Here is a 14,535-nt window from a genome sequence, read left to right as displayed (position 1 = left end):
TTCTTTGTTAAAGCCTCAAGGTTATTTAAGCACTAGTTTTAAAATCAATGTTTATGCATAATTTAATAAAAATGGAAGGGTCTGGAAGAGTACACAAATCCACCTAAACCCAGTTGTGCTGTGAAGACAGAGCCCAGGTTTAGCTAGAAGTCAGGATGCTGATATTTGCTGTATCCTCGTTCAGAGATCATATTTACCTCTGCTGAAGTGAAAGGAGCGGCACTGGAGAGTGAGTGTGTATGCTGGGGGAGAGACAAGGCAGTTTGGCTCGGAAGGGATCTTTGTAATTTACCAGCCAGCTAAGTAAGCGTTAGGGGGCTGGCCTCTGGCTTGGAGAGTGGCTAAGGGGAGGAGAAGGGAAGGGGTTAGCATTCCCTGATTTATTTTTAAATATTTATCCTTTTGGCTGTTGCCAGTTACGCTTTCCAGATGAGATGAGACAAGTTATGGAGAACTGGAAGGGAAGAACTGCCTTTTCTGCGAGTGGGTTTATTTGTCAACAGCGTTCAGGACGGAGCGAGCAGTGTGCTGGGCTATCAGTGGGTAGGGGCCGTGGGGGCCACGTCAGGCAGCTGCTTTGGGAAGAGCCAGGGCCTTTCAGAGGCAGAGGACAGAATTTGCAACATGTATGTCAGAGAAACTGTTGATTCCATATGAAAGTGCAGAAGTTGCAAAATCACTCTGAAGAGATACTGTTTTGGTTAGTGATGAAAACAAGTCTTGGTAGAAGTAACACCCTAGCTTTTTTGTGATCCTTTATATTCCCAGTGGTACAGAGGCCATAGCCAACCTGCCTGTGCAGTACCTGTTAAATTTGTGCCTGTAACAAAGGCAGACTTGACCAGGCCTCCCCGAGTGTGGAGCTGGTGCCGGGTTAAGATAAGGGAGGGGTCTCAGGGTCACTCCTATTCCTACTCGGCAGGCCTCTAGGTGCAGGGGGCAGATGGCAGTGTCTGCAGTTTCAGGACAGTTTCAGGAAAGATCCCCTCAGGGCCTTCTGTCCAGCGCCTCCACATCCTTCCGGGGCGCTTTATAGCTGATTCTTGGGGCTTTCTAGCTTCTATTTTATTGGAGATATTTATCCATTGGCCCACTAGTCTCATGATGTCACTGGATGAGGAGGGTTTCTCCTGTTAATAAAAGTTAAGACACAGCAGCAAAATTAGATTTTCTGGGAGTATAAACATTTTTGTATTGTGTTTCATTTGTTTGATGGGCCATGGGTTGCTTCCAGGTAAGATGTGGGGGTCTGGAGTCTTCATTCTCCTGAAGACGTTTCCAGAGACATCTCTGAGTCGTGTGTGCCACGTTACTTGAGTTATTGCGAGCATCATCATCTTCATGTATTATTCATAGTCACTTTTTCAATTAAATTATTAATTGGTTTTCTTTAAGGTGTTCTTGACTCATGTGGCTAATATAAATACTGGTGTGTTTTGAAAACACCACCTGTTCTTGTGCCTGAAGTCAGGCAGTCTGCAGCCGGCTCTGCAGTGGCCACACTCTGGTTTACAGAATCATCCTCCACTTTCCTTTTTCGATCTCCAGTGTCCCCCCCCCCGCCCCCTCACTCTCTCATGTGTGACAGAATTTGGCTTGTGCTCTCCTTTGTCCCTAATCGGACATGATTTCCTAGAGGCAGTCTTTTCTCCCTGGGCCCTAGATGGAGGGAAAAAAAAAACCTTTTTTTTTTTTTTTTGGAGTCTCTCTTTTGGACTAAAACATAGACAGGCGTTGTCTGTCCCCAACACGTAAGATAGTTACGTTAATTTGAATGGGAATTACATTGTGCAAAACACCTTCTAGTTTTCATCACCCTTTTCCGCCCGCATCAGTGTGTGCTTAAAACTAATACAATTCCATACATACAGCTCTTCGCCTCGTGAGCTTATTATATTTCTAACGCTTGCATGGTTCATTATTGTGCAGTCAGAAAGGATTCTCAAGGCTGTGGGGCCAGCCTGGGTGGGTGGCTGGCTTTCAGAAAGGGTAAAAGCAGGTGCCTCTCTCTGCTAATAGAATGGGGAGTAAATTCAGACTGAGCATGGGATTCTGGCAGGGAGGACAGGGCACTTCCGGTGAGATTTCTCTGGTGCTGCCTTTGCCTGTCAGAATGGAGGTGAACCTGGGGAGATATAAAAGTGTCCAGCAATTGCTTTGACCAACTCTGGTGGCCACATTAAATTTGACCCGGGTGGTAGACCCTCCCTACAAAGGGCACGATCTGTGTCTTGTCTTTGGTGAGTCTTGTTAAAGAGACTGTAAGTTTAATTGCCAACTGCGACTTTTCTTCCTCTCTCTTATTTCTTTCTTTCTCTCCCATGAAAAATTCTGTCCTTAAACTCTCAGTGGAGAGCAAGGGATGTTTTTATAAGTTTCTGCAGCTGAAAAACAGAAGTGCTCTGTAAAGCAGTTAATAGGATGGGTGTGTGTTTCACATAAATTCCTGTCCACGTTGGCTAATGTCCCCATGCTAGAGTGGCCTGGCTGTGACGTGGATGGGGCCCAGACAACGATGGCTCCGGGTCGGAGGCCCCAGGCTCCTTGTTGTGGCTGAGGGCGCGTCCCTTTCTTCTCGCCCGATTTTAGGCCGGGCCCTGACTTTTGATGAGTGAGGGGTCAGCGCCTGGGGAGGACCGGGCTTTGTTGCCGCCGGGCCGGTTCTCCGCGCGGCGCAGGCCCGGACGCCCGGGGCTCCCGTCCCTGGGCGCGCGACCGGGCCTGCCTGGAGGCCCGTGCCCAGAGCGCGGCGGAGCGCTCGGGCCTCGCGCGCCCTTGTGTGTCCCCGTGTCCCCGCGGGCGCGGCTGCCGCCGAGCGCCCGGCCTGCGCCCGGCACGACTGTAGATGTCAGGCTTTGCCCGGGGAGCCGAGCGGCGGCGGGGCTGTGAGTTTCAAATTAACCTTCCGCTTTGTTGCTGTGTAATGTGGATCCCCGAAGGCCCCCCGCCCCGCCCGCCCCCCTTCCCCGGGCGGTGCGCGTTGCAAACTGCGAGTTGAGCTTCATTTACATAAAGCGATTCCGGGCGGGCGGGCGGCCGAGCCGGCAGCGGGCAGGCCGGGGACGGGGACGCGAGCGCCGCGCCCCGTGGGTGAAGCCCCGCCGCGCGCCCGGGGACCCTCCCTCCCGGGGAGGGGCGCCCGCCAGCCCCGGCCGCCACCATGAGCCTCCCTCCCCTGCCCCGGGCCCCCCCGCACCCAGCCAGAGCCACCTCGGAGCCCCGGGGGCAGCGGGAGGTGGGGAGAATGCCGCCTGGGGTAGGTAAGTTCGGGGCTCGGGTGCCGCTGGAATTTCCCATTGTCGCGCGCGCCGCGGCCCCCGGACCTGCGAGTGCCTCCTCCCTCCGGAGGTGTGCGGAGCCTTTGTGTGCCAGGTGAGTGCAGCCTCCCTCCCCCGCCGGCCGGCTTGCCCGCGCGCCGGGTTCGCGCAGCCGGCCTGGAGCTGCAGGCAGGTGCTGCGAGTCTTGGCTGAACTTCCTATTCTCTTGGGGCATGTGGGGGAAGGGTAGGCTGGATGCACCTGAACTACTAGACTCCAGTTGGAACCTACCTGGGGTGAGAGCCTTTAAATTCTTCTGGGCCCCGAGGAAAGCCCTTCCTCCTTTCCTCCCTTCCATCTTTTCTCCCCTCCCTCCTTCTTCCTGATTTTGCTTTTGGATTAGTTCCTGCCTTCTAAATATTTGCGGTGCTGGTGTCATTTAGAAGTTTGAGTTCCTCCACCTAAAAATGCACCCTTTTCAGCACAAGAGAAGTTACTGGCCAGTTGGAAACAATGTGAAGAATGCGCTTGTTAATTAAAGGGAAGATCAGAGTTTTGGAGCTGGAAGGCACCTTGTGAGATCGACTTGTCTACCCTCTCATTTGAGTTTTTTGGCACTCTGGAAAAACCAGCGCAGCATTCATTTCCGTGGGGAAGGGGGTGATGGAGAGGGAGAGCTAAGATATTTGTCCTGTTAAAAGAAGAAGAGGAAGGGCCGAGTTAGGTCAGAAGCAGAAAATAACAAAAGTAATCATGGTAGGTTAGAGGGAAAAGAACTTTCTGGAAGATGATCCTTTCTGCTTTGGACATACCTGTGTTATAATGATGGGAAAACGCCTGGAGGGCAAAGATCCCAGCTCATGCCTGGTGTAGCAAAGAGTACCTTGCTGGCAGGGTGGTGCAGGGTATATAAACTGGTTTAAATGCTACCTGAGAGCTGGTGAATCCAGAAGGGTCATCCCTTTCCCCACCCTCTGTTTGTGTCATCTCACTGGCCTTGAAGACTCTAAGAGTCACTGACAGATAACCTCAGAGAGGATAGATGGCCCCACTTGGGCACAGAGAGAAGGCCTCTCCCTCAGGCTGGGGCCTGCGTGGCGGAATGCATCAAGGCAGAGCAAGGAAAACAATCTTAAGCCTTGAAGGTAGATAGTGAGAAAGTTACATGTCATCTTATTTCATCCCATGCTTTGAGATCCGTGGATAAAGGTCACTAAACAAATAGAGTATAATTTAAAGTTCACGCTAGCTGGGGAACTTCGTTTCTTTGCCATCAAACAGCAGGTGTGAGTTTGTAGAGTTGGCCCCTGGGGTCCCCTCATTCCTAAATTCAGGAGGTGTCAAACCTTCATGTTCTTTTAATGGCTGTGGTTTCTGGATAGTTTTCAAAGGGAAACCCTAAAAATCTCGTGCTCCAGTAGGCTGGGCTAGAGGGGAGGCCTGAATGCAGGGGCAGAGACTGCCTCTGAGCTGAAAACATGCACCTTCCAAGGTAACCTGATCAAGAAAGGCCGAGGCCAGGAACACCGGCCTGCTCCTTGTTGTCAGAACAGCCACTGGCGGCCTGAGATTCTGAATCCTTGTTACTCGACCCAATTAGGGAATGGAGGTAGGTGGTGGAATGTGAGGGAAATCAGGAGACCCAGGTTCTACATAATTTAAGGGTTTCAAGAATGGGGTCATTGGAGAGAGGTACATACCTGGATGTTTGCACACCTGTGTTTGTGTTCACTCTATTTTGCAGAGACCCCGAAGGCCCCCTTTCAGAGGGCACGTGGCCATGAAGGCCAAGAGAAACTTTGCCTCTCTCCCTTCCTTAAATTACAGGACTAAGGAGATTGTCTGCATTTAGTTTCCAGCATGTTTTCAGAGAGCGTGTAAGTGCCTCTCAGAATGGGCTAGGGTCACACTTTGCTCTTTTATTTAATTACACAAGTGTTATTTAACAACATGGGGCAGATGCAGAAGCAAGCACTTCTGCACTTTAAAAACAGTCCTTTTGGAATCACAAGGAATTAAGTGACTTGGAGGCCTTCTGTCTTTATGACAGGGGTCACCTCCCTTTCCCAACTCTTTTTGGAAATGGCTGCGTTTTCTATGGGATAAAGCTGCTATTTTCCAGTTCTGAAAACAGTTTTGATTGACAGGGAACTATTGAGAAACACTTGGTAACTCTTCCAGAATTAAAAAAAAAAAAATCTGAGCTGCTTCTCCAGCCACCTGAAACTTTAATTTTGGTTTCTTTCCTTCCGTCTTTTATTTGCACAAATGAATACTCAGGGAGGGTGGAGAGGACCCAAATAAAACACGCGCTCAGCTCAGCAGGCCCCTGTTCGGCTCATCCCAACAGGATGGTGCAGTGTTGGCCTTATTGCTGCCTTGAGGTTGGGTTTAACTGCTGTATAAACTCGGTGCCAATTGACCTGCCCAGTGGCAAGGAGCTAAACTAAGCGAGATTTCAGTTTTCATCATTGTGACTTTAAATGATGATTACGAGATACTCCCAGGACAGGCCTGGCTCACCTTGGGTGACCCAAAGGTTGTTAGTTCATTAGAATAAGTCTGTGATTGCAGACTCCTAGTAAAGTATTATCTGGGGCTGGTGATGACTTAGCGTGGCTCCTTAAGTTCTGGTCACAAGTGGTGTCCAGGGAGCGTGTCCTTACTGTTGTCACTGTGTGCTATTGTTCCTTTTGGACATTGGGGCTTTTTTTTTTTTTGTGCTTCTGAAGTGTTAGTGTGAGAGCCTAGAAATACTCTGGGTCCCAAAGTAGACCTTTTACCTAAGAAATTATTTTTATTGCAGGGTTGCAACAGTCTCACATTAAAAAGTAAATATTTAAGTGACTAAGCAACATTTTATAAAAGGGTAGGGAATTGCTCAAGGGAAAGAAAGTAAGATGTCTTTACATGGACTTCTTAGAGTAGCTAGCTTGCTTCTTAACCGGAAAGGTTTGCCTTGTCCTTTAGGGGAGGCATTGGTGATTCTGGCCTGAAGAAACGTGCAAGCTCTGTCTCACACTTGCCCGGATTACTGGGATAATGCACCTGACACTAAACATTAGTAACCTCAAGAAGTCCAGTATGTGCTGTGGTTTATACTTGCATTTGTTATTGAAATGGTTGCTTGCTCTAAGCCTGGCCTATTTCTGTAGTGCTGGGGCACGTGGCCTTCTCTGGTTCCCAAGGCTGGTATAACTAACCAGGATGGGGGCGTTACTGTAAAAACACGACGGGAAGGCAGATTCCATTACAGTGAACCTCATTGGGGTATCCACATGTTCTGGTATGAGAATTTGGTTGTAATGGTGATTGTTAGAAATCACAGCACAGCTCAGAACCACCATCCTCTGCCTGTGTTAGAAACTGTGGTCAGGGAAATGAGGGCCTCGTTTTAATAGAATCCAGGCAAAGAAATTCCTTTGCAGGAGCTAATCTTAATCAAATATTAAAAGGTGCCTGTTCTGACCAAAGCAGTGTCTTGAGTCCTTAGGCTGCTCAAATTGAGAAACACACGTAGAAGCTAAGATTGAATCAAACTGCCCCAAGAGAGAGACCCAGGCAAAAATCTTGGCTCATTGGCAAGGCACTCTCAAAATCCAGATTAAGGAGGAAAACTACAAAGTCAACAACTGTCAGATTTCTTTTCTTTATGACTTAAAGTTGGCTGCCAGATTGTTCTCTTTGAACATGTGTGAAGTGACAATCAGATGTTAGAGGGCTTTTTTTTCCCTGCTAATACAGTAAATGACTCTTATATGGACAGGAACTGGGGAACTGACAGCAGTATTGTGCTAAAGCCTCAGAAGCAGTGAGACAACTTGAATGCTTTTTTCTGGTTTTCATTCTTTGGGACAAGGGAACAAGATGGTGAGGACAAGGCAGTGAGTGGTCTAGCAGTAATGGGTGTGTTTCTAGGGGGTTCTTTGCCCAAGGAAGGTGGCTTGGCTTATTTGTCACTTTTAAAAGTGATTTTTTTCCTTGGATGTCTCCACCCTTCTTTCATCCTTATTTCCTGGAGTTTCTTACTTTTGCTAGGATAAGGGTGTGAGTAAAAATTGGGAAAGAGACATAGAAAGTTTGCTGGGTGGCAAATTTGTCTTCCTTTCAGAATAAGACTTCTGTTTTGTTGATTTTGACCCCAGACAGGGCCTCTTAGCAAAATGCCTGGGCTTAATCTGCCTTTTGGGTGAGCCCTCTCCCTTCCCACAGGAGGGTCCCCATGCAGTCTTGTCTCAACACGAGGATTAACGCACCAGGGCTTCAGTGTGCACCCCTCCAGAGAGGCCTCAGCTGGCCTCTTGTGTCCTGGGGGTGGGGGTGGAGGTCTTAGGTGGTTCAACTGCTTATTCTTTGAATTTTGGTGTTAACACGTGTGCAGCCTCTAAGTATTTTCCGTCCTCTTCCCTCCCTGAAGTTGGTCTAAGGCTTCCAAGGAAGTGGGGGAGTGGGGTGGGCCAGACGTGTGCTGCTCGCCCACCCGCCCGCTGCCCCTTCTGGCTGCGGCCGGGTTGGGACTGAAGCCATCGAACCCCCTTGCAGGCAGCTCTGTACAGAGATGGGGGCGCCCCGGGCTCCCTCTCTCCTTCTCTTCTGCTAATCACATAATGGCCTTAAAGGCTTTCTGAAATGATTATCTTGTCTTTAATTTTAAGTGGGTCTTTTGGGGCAACAGTTGGGAGTTTACGGAGTATCTCCAGTCATCTGTATGCAGGCTCTGAACTGGGAAAACTGGCTCCATTGGATGCTGTGAAAAGACAGTGGAATTTTCATCTGCTGCCGATTTCACGCACTGTCCTGAAAGTGATTTCGGCCACAAACCTTTGATCTGAGAGTGAAACCCCCCTCCCTCGTGCGCTTCTGGAGGCAGGGGTTGGTGACTGCTCAAACCGCCTACTCTGTGTGTGTGAGTGTGTGTGTATGTGTGTAGCTGAAGAGAGGGGCTGAACTACTTGGGGGTCTTTGGGGGTGCACGAAAAAGCAGTTTTGCTGGGTTTTTGGTTTTGCCCGACTTTATGCAACAACGTGACTGGAGAAAAATTCTTGTGAGTCTCTTGGTTGAGCTGGGCTTGGATGAGAACTGTGCTGTGCACACGTCTGCTGTAGGCTCTGTCTCCATGTTGAAGTTCCAGCTCCCAGGCTGTTTTCTGTCTCCCCCTTTGAGTCTCCTAAGTGGAGGGGCCCAAGTCAGATGAGTCGAGTAAAGAAAAGACTGAGGGGCTTAATTTAATATTTGATTTCAGGCTTCAGGCCCCCACCCCTTGCCCCTAGTCATATATGTGCCTTTTCAGATATGGAAGTCTTGATTCAGTATATGAAAGCTCTTTCAAAAGAATTTAAACTCCTGGAAGTCTGTAGGAAGTCCGTATGTGTAGCCATGAACTTACTTGCTTTTCACATTAGGGTTTCTGAGCAGCCTATTTTGAACAACTTTTCTCTTCCTGATATCTTTGTCCAGTGAAAATATGCTAAGAACACGTGTGTGCCTTTTTCCTTCCTCTCCGCAAGTTTCATGTCTTCTGAGTTTTTTTTTTTTATAAACAGTTTTTCTTAACTACTCAAGAAACAATGTACGCCTCTTCCACCATTTCAGGCCACTTCTTAAAATGCTCTTTGGCTCAGGGCCTTGGTTCTTAATGTGCATTTAGCTGGTAGGGGAGTGGTTTTTGCTTTCCTTGTAACATCGCCGGGTTTCTCCGTGGAACATCTGCATCGTTGCTAAAGCATCAGGTCAACTCTTGGACACATAAAGAAGAGACCAGTGGATTCAGTGTGTGTTTGAAGGTGGATGTCACTGCAAAAGCCACTGCTGTCAAATGTCACCTCTGCTCTGCCGGGTTCTCGAATGGTGTCCGTTTTATATCTGATACGTAGTGATTGCACAGGGGATACTGTCACCTGTGTACCTGACTCTATGAGTATGTGTTACCTGGGCCCACCTAGCTTTTTAAAAATGTAGTTGCAGGTACAGAATGGCAGAAGTGAGAACAAGGGTTCCCCCTCCCTCCACTTTCCTAAAGAGGAGGTTGAAGCTGGTTTTTCCTGCAACAGATGTGAAACCAGAGGTAGAGTTCTCTCTGGGGAAAGTAGAGAACTTTTACACCTTTTGGGAAAGGACCGTCCGTTAATTTTTTGCTTGCCAGGGAGGCACCTCTCAGGTGTCTGATTGGAGGGAGTGCGGTCTTGCTCGTTGGTGGAGGGAATGAGGTAATTACAGAATAAAGCAGAGTAGGATCCAGGTCGGGACCAGAGGGCTGCTGGTGAGTCAGCCCTTGAAGCGAGGGTGCTGCTGTCAACACTCAGTTTCCCAGGGGAAGCAGAGAGGACTCAAACCCCCTTGCCCTGGGGGAAGCCGGCCTGTGTCCTCCAATCTGCGTTCCCCCAGGCCCCTTGGCTGGGGTCATAGGCCTGAGGCCTGGCTCTGTTCCAGCCTAGCGGTGTGACTGTGGACCCACTGCGCCACCTCTCTAAGCCTGATGGCTTCCTTCCTGTGAAATGGGCATATTACGTACCTCTCACTTACAGTGGGGACTAAACGAAATAGAAAAACAGGTCTTCCCAGTGCGTAATCCGAAGCCTGTCCATAAATGTTAGTCCAATGCGCGTGTCCTTTCCTTTGTGTTTCTTTTGTTCTCGAGGATGGCCCCTGCTCCCCTTGTCTCCCTGGAAGAAAGAAACTAAAAGGTCCAGCGTTTCTTCTGCTCTTCCCTTAGGGGCTGGGAATGGAGCCAACTCTTTTTCGATATTCTGCAACTGCCTTCAGGAGTGATGGGGTCTGAAATAGGTGCGGTGTCCCCATCCTCCCCAGCCCTCCCCTCACATGTCCCCCATCCTGACCCCCCAGGCCGCCAGGCGGCCTTCTAAGTGAGCAGCCCACTCAATGACCCACCTAGAGAGGCCTTCCCGGGCCAGCTTGTATATGCTAATAGGCCTAACTTGTCCTGACTTGTTTGTAGTGATTTGTGGAGGCATTTATATGCAAATACTATCAACTTGCTGAGTTAATTATCATGTGCCCTCCCCTCCAACCACCCCTTCCTGCAAAGCCTCCCAGCCTGGCTCTGCGAAAGGGGCTGTTCACATTCATCCCTGAGCTCTTCCTGTCTTGGCCTCCTCCGTCCATTGCCCTGTCCCCTTCCTGTCCCTGCAGGCCTGATCACAGCTCGTCTGCTGTTGTGTCGCCGGGCACAGGAACCTGTGTGGTCAGGGTGGGGAACCGGGCACGCCAGTGGCTCACCTGGTTCGAAGCCTCTGTGCAGGAAGGGGGCGGGGGTCTGGCTCAGGTTGCACTGAGCTTTTAAATCCTATTTTCTACTGACTAGCCTGAAAAACAGCTGCCCAGACCTATCAGCCCTTGAAACTCAGTCCTCAGTCTGGTGAGAAAGTGAATATAGTTTTAACATCATTATTATTACTTTCATTTTCCCACATTGTGACCACTTCTAAAACCTGTTTCCAATTCTGAGCCCTGCAGAGAAGCCATTTTGCAAAACGAAGTTCCCTCCAGCCCCCTGCCCCTGGAAATCTGAGTATTAAAAGTGTGATTTCGTGGACCTCAGATCTAGTTGGTTGACATCTGGGGTTGGATAATTTTTTGTTGAGGGAGGAGGTGTCCCTGACTTCTCCAGGGCAGATGCCAGTAGTGCCCCACCCCCTCCCTGCACTCCCAATCAAAAATGTCTCCAGAAATTGCCACTGTCTCCTCGGGAGGCAGAATTGCCCCCGGTTGAGAACCACTGGACTAGAAGACATGCCATTTGTTTCTCTTGGATGAAAAGTGGCTGAGTCCTGCAGCCTCCAAGTTAGACACACTTGTTGAGCATCCCCTGAGTTTGGGATTGGACCTAGCTGATAGCAGATGTCGCTATTTGCTTAATTTTATGGTCTTTTTAGCATTTAATAATTAAGACTCTTTCCTTTTAAGGGATGGTAGTGGGCTGGTGTTTGAGGTTATAACATTTTTGTCCTCTGGAGTGCCATCCCATAGAAATAAAACTCAAACCTCACACGTAATTGTACATTTTCTAGGAGTCACATTAACAAAAAGTAAAAAGAAATAGGTGGAATAAAGTTAAAAAAATCTTTTTTTTTGCGCAATCTACAATATCTCCACGACATTCTCGTCTCAGCAGTTGGGACACGCCCCGTTTCCTGCGCTCAGGAGCCAGCTCTGGGCAGTGCCCACCATATTAGACAGCTCAGCAGTATCGAGGATGACTCTGGCCCTTTCCAGCTGTGGAATCAAGCCATTTTCTATAGTTCCTGAGTCTGGGAGAAAGTTTTTTTCTTCTTCCCTTTAAAAAAAAAAAAAGGGCTTTGTGTTTACTCTCTGAAAAGCAGGGCCTTGGCCGCACCGATGCAGCTGTGCCGAGCGGAGGCCGAGGGAGCGGGCCCCTAATCTCCAGGGAAGCTCCCCCGGCCTCCGTGGGGGAGCACCCTGGGCCGGCCCGGGAGGAGGGGAAATAATTCCGAGGGCTCAGCGTACTCTCTCACACCGCACAGACTAATGGTTCGGGTTAATTTTGTGTACAAGGTCCCTTTTGTTGGAGAAGGGGGTGAAAGTCCGCAGCTGTGACCGGAAACAGGGGAAGGGCCCACTGGGATGACCTTGTTTTGGAAAGTCTAAATGGAACACTAATGGCAGAGATCTAAGACGGGTGATGTATGTGTGTGGGCCTAAAGATAAGGTGAAGAGTACTTTAAAAGTTACTTTCGTGCACCTCCCAGATAACTGTGGGCCGGGGGCCCGTGACAGTTTATGGCGAGCTGGTCGTCAGGCCCGTGTGTTGGCCTCATTTTATCTTTTGAGTCCAGGCTCTGTAGCTTAACTGGTGCTGCTCTGTTTGTTTATTTTATCTTTTTTTTTGGAGGGGGAGGAGGGCTGTGGGGGCTGATCAGGTTTTGCAGTGAAGCATAGCGGCATTTTATAACGCACAGAGAGCCGTTCAGATTTCTGCTCCTGGGCGCGTTGGGATGTATCGCTCCTTGCCGTCCCTAATAATAACGTCCGCTGGGCGTGGCACTGTAGAGTTTCCAGTAGCCCGGAGTGCAGGCCCACATCTTGCGCGGTGCCACCAGGCTGCCAAAGATGTGAGCAGGGGAGGAGGCGTGGAGTCCTTAATATAGCTCCGAGCCCCAGGTTTCTTTCATCTCTGAGGTCAGTCAGCCTTTTCCTGTTGCCTCTCGAGTTATTGAAACGGCATTGCCGGGCTGGCCAGCACACCCAGCACACTTTCCTAGTAAACAGGGCAGCTTTGGGTGGCGAGTTCCCAGCCGTTTCTGGACAGCAGATGCGCCAGGGGTATCTCCCGTACCCAGTGCGATCCCTTCTTCCCCGCGTGGGGCCGTTCCCTGAACGCTGCTTGTCTTAGAAAGGAGAGATGCCGAAGTTTACAGAATCCCTGCGGCTGTGACACTGGTGACGGGAGGCTCTCCTTCCTGCCTCTGTGTCCCAAGCAAACTACTCCCAAGCTTTGTTCTTGGAAAATGTATGTTCTTGAGCTCATAGGGACTGGCTTTCCATAATACATTTTGTAATCAGGTTGCAGTCTTGGCAGCAAAATCTTGTCTTATTTGCACTGTGAGTTGGTACAGGTTTTTTTTTTGGGGGGGAGTCTTTCTCTAAGGGTAATAAGGACAAAATAGGAAGTTCTTGAGTTTTGGACCTATCTACACAGACAACCTCTTTGTTGATAGATTGGAAGAGGTTTGTGGATATTTTTTTTTTTTTTCTGACGGTGGGGGCTGTGGTCTAAGGTTCCCTCAGACTTTTCACATTACCTATCCTGTAAGCCACTGCCATCTGCTTTTAAAAATTTATTTTTTCATTTTAAATCCTCAAAGACAAAGGGACCTGGAAGCTCAGACCTGTCCTGCCACATTCCTGAGTAATTTGGTTTTGATTAACCCAAGGAGAAAAGTTGGTTTCTCCTAGCGACCGAGGGGATCAAAGCACCAGGAGGGGCAGTTCTCATACACGCGGTGCCCCTCTCCCCCCACTCCCCCTCCCCGGCCTTTTCAACCTCCCCCTCTTTAGAAAGCCTGAGCAGGAGTTATTTCCACTCTCTGACTCTCAGAAGTGGAAGTGTATCATAGAGCTTTGGATGGACAGACCAGGGAGAAATACCGCCCCCCCCCCCATTCCTTTCTTCCTAAACTCCTTTTCCCCCCACAAAGCTGCAAAGCACATTCCTGTGCTAATCCTGCTGCTGGAGGAATGCAAATGGCTGTAATTGTGTGCCCCAGGATGGGCCTTCCGCATCTGTGCAGCTTTTCTTCTTTGAGGAGGTGGCTAAAAAGTTCATTTACATGGAGAAATGAGCCGGGCCTGTGATCCCTGGTGGTGGGATGGGCACTTTCTAATAGGAAAGGGGCCATGTCTGTGTTCTCTGCCAGTTTCCCCCTTCCCTTCCCACTTGACTGCACGTGTATGTGGGTGTGGGGTGGAGTAGGGGTGGGTACCAGCCTCCTGCTGGGCATATTTTATGGGAAGGGCAGTTAAAAGAGAGAAGTCTGCTCTGGATAGTGAGAAATCCAGCTAGAGTCAAGGCAAGCCTTGCAATGGGCAATCCTTGTATTAAATCACAGTAAACAAACTTTTTATTATTTTTCCAAGCAAAGCATTGGTCTCAGAAGTAACTGATAACAGTTTGGAAGAGGGCGTGCCACTCTGCAGGCCTTGTCCAGCTTCTGATGCACATCTGACCTTCTAACACTTTCCCCCCTCTTAACCCAGTCCCAAATTGCAAGTGTTAGTGATTTGGATACTAAGATTTTTTCAGCACGGTTAGAAGTATCACTTGGGAGTTGGCACGTTACAGCTGTAGGGGGATGTTCAAAATAGCAGGAAAATTCCATCTCAGTCCTTCCTATTCAAGAACACTGAACTCCTGGCTGAGTCTGAAGTTGAAAGGCAGGTTCTAGGACAGCACTGTCCAATAGAAATACGGTATGAGCCACATACGTAATTTAAAATTTTCTAGCAGGCACATTAAAAAAATACTAAAAAGAAACCGGTGAAAGGAATTTTAATTATTTTTCCTTTAGCCCAGTAGATCTGAAATGTTACCATTTTAACATGTCATCAATACAAAGAAAACTATGAATGAGATATTTTGCATCCTTACAAAAAAAATCCTGTGTGTATTTCATACTTACGGCACATTTCATAGACGCAGTAGCCCTGGGGGGCTGGTGGCTGCCTATGGCACAGGGCAGGGCTAGCCTCACAGGATGCTGGCCTGGGGTCTTCTGAAGCATTCGATTGATGGAGCTGAGT

The 14,535-nt window shown here is 49.1% G+C and overlaps 1 protein-coding gene across 4 annotated transcripts in view; it reads left to right on the top strand.

The window, feature by feature from the left end:
* ZFHX3 (zinc finger homeobox 3) overlaps positions 1-14,535 on the top strand; it is a 260,031-nt gene that overhangs the window by 32,860 nt on the left and 212,636 nt on the right. The window contains exon 1 of one of the 4 annotated variants that reach the window (XM_064489011.1): positions 3,056-3,372. The exons of the other annotated variants lie outside the window; for them this stretch is intronic. The gene's annotated coding sequence lies outside the window, so the exon portion shown is untranslated. Of the gene's footprint in view, positions 1-3,055; positions 3,373-14,535 lie in introns of those variants that run through there. 4 annotated transcript variants of the gene reach the window in all.

Source organism: Camelus dromedarius, chromosome 9, assembly GCF_036321535.1.
Source record: "Camelus dromedarius isolate mCamDro1 chromosome 9, mCamDro1.pat, whole genome shotgun sequence".
Lineage (NCBI taxonomy): Eukaryota > Metazoa > Chordata > Mammalia > Artiodactyla > Camelidae > Camelus > Camelus dromedarius.
Note: the sequence above shows the minus strand (reverse complement) of the source record. Positions and strands in the feature narration are given on the sequence as shown.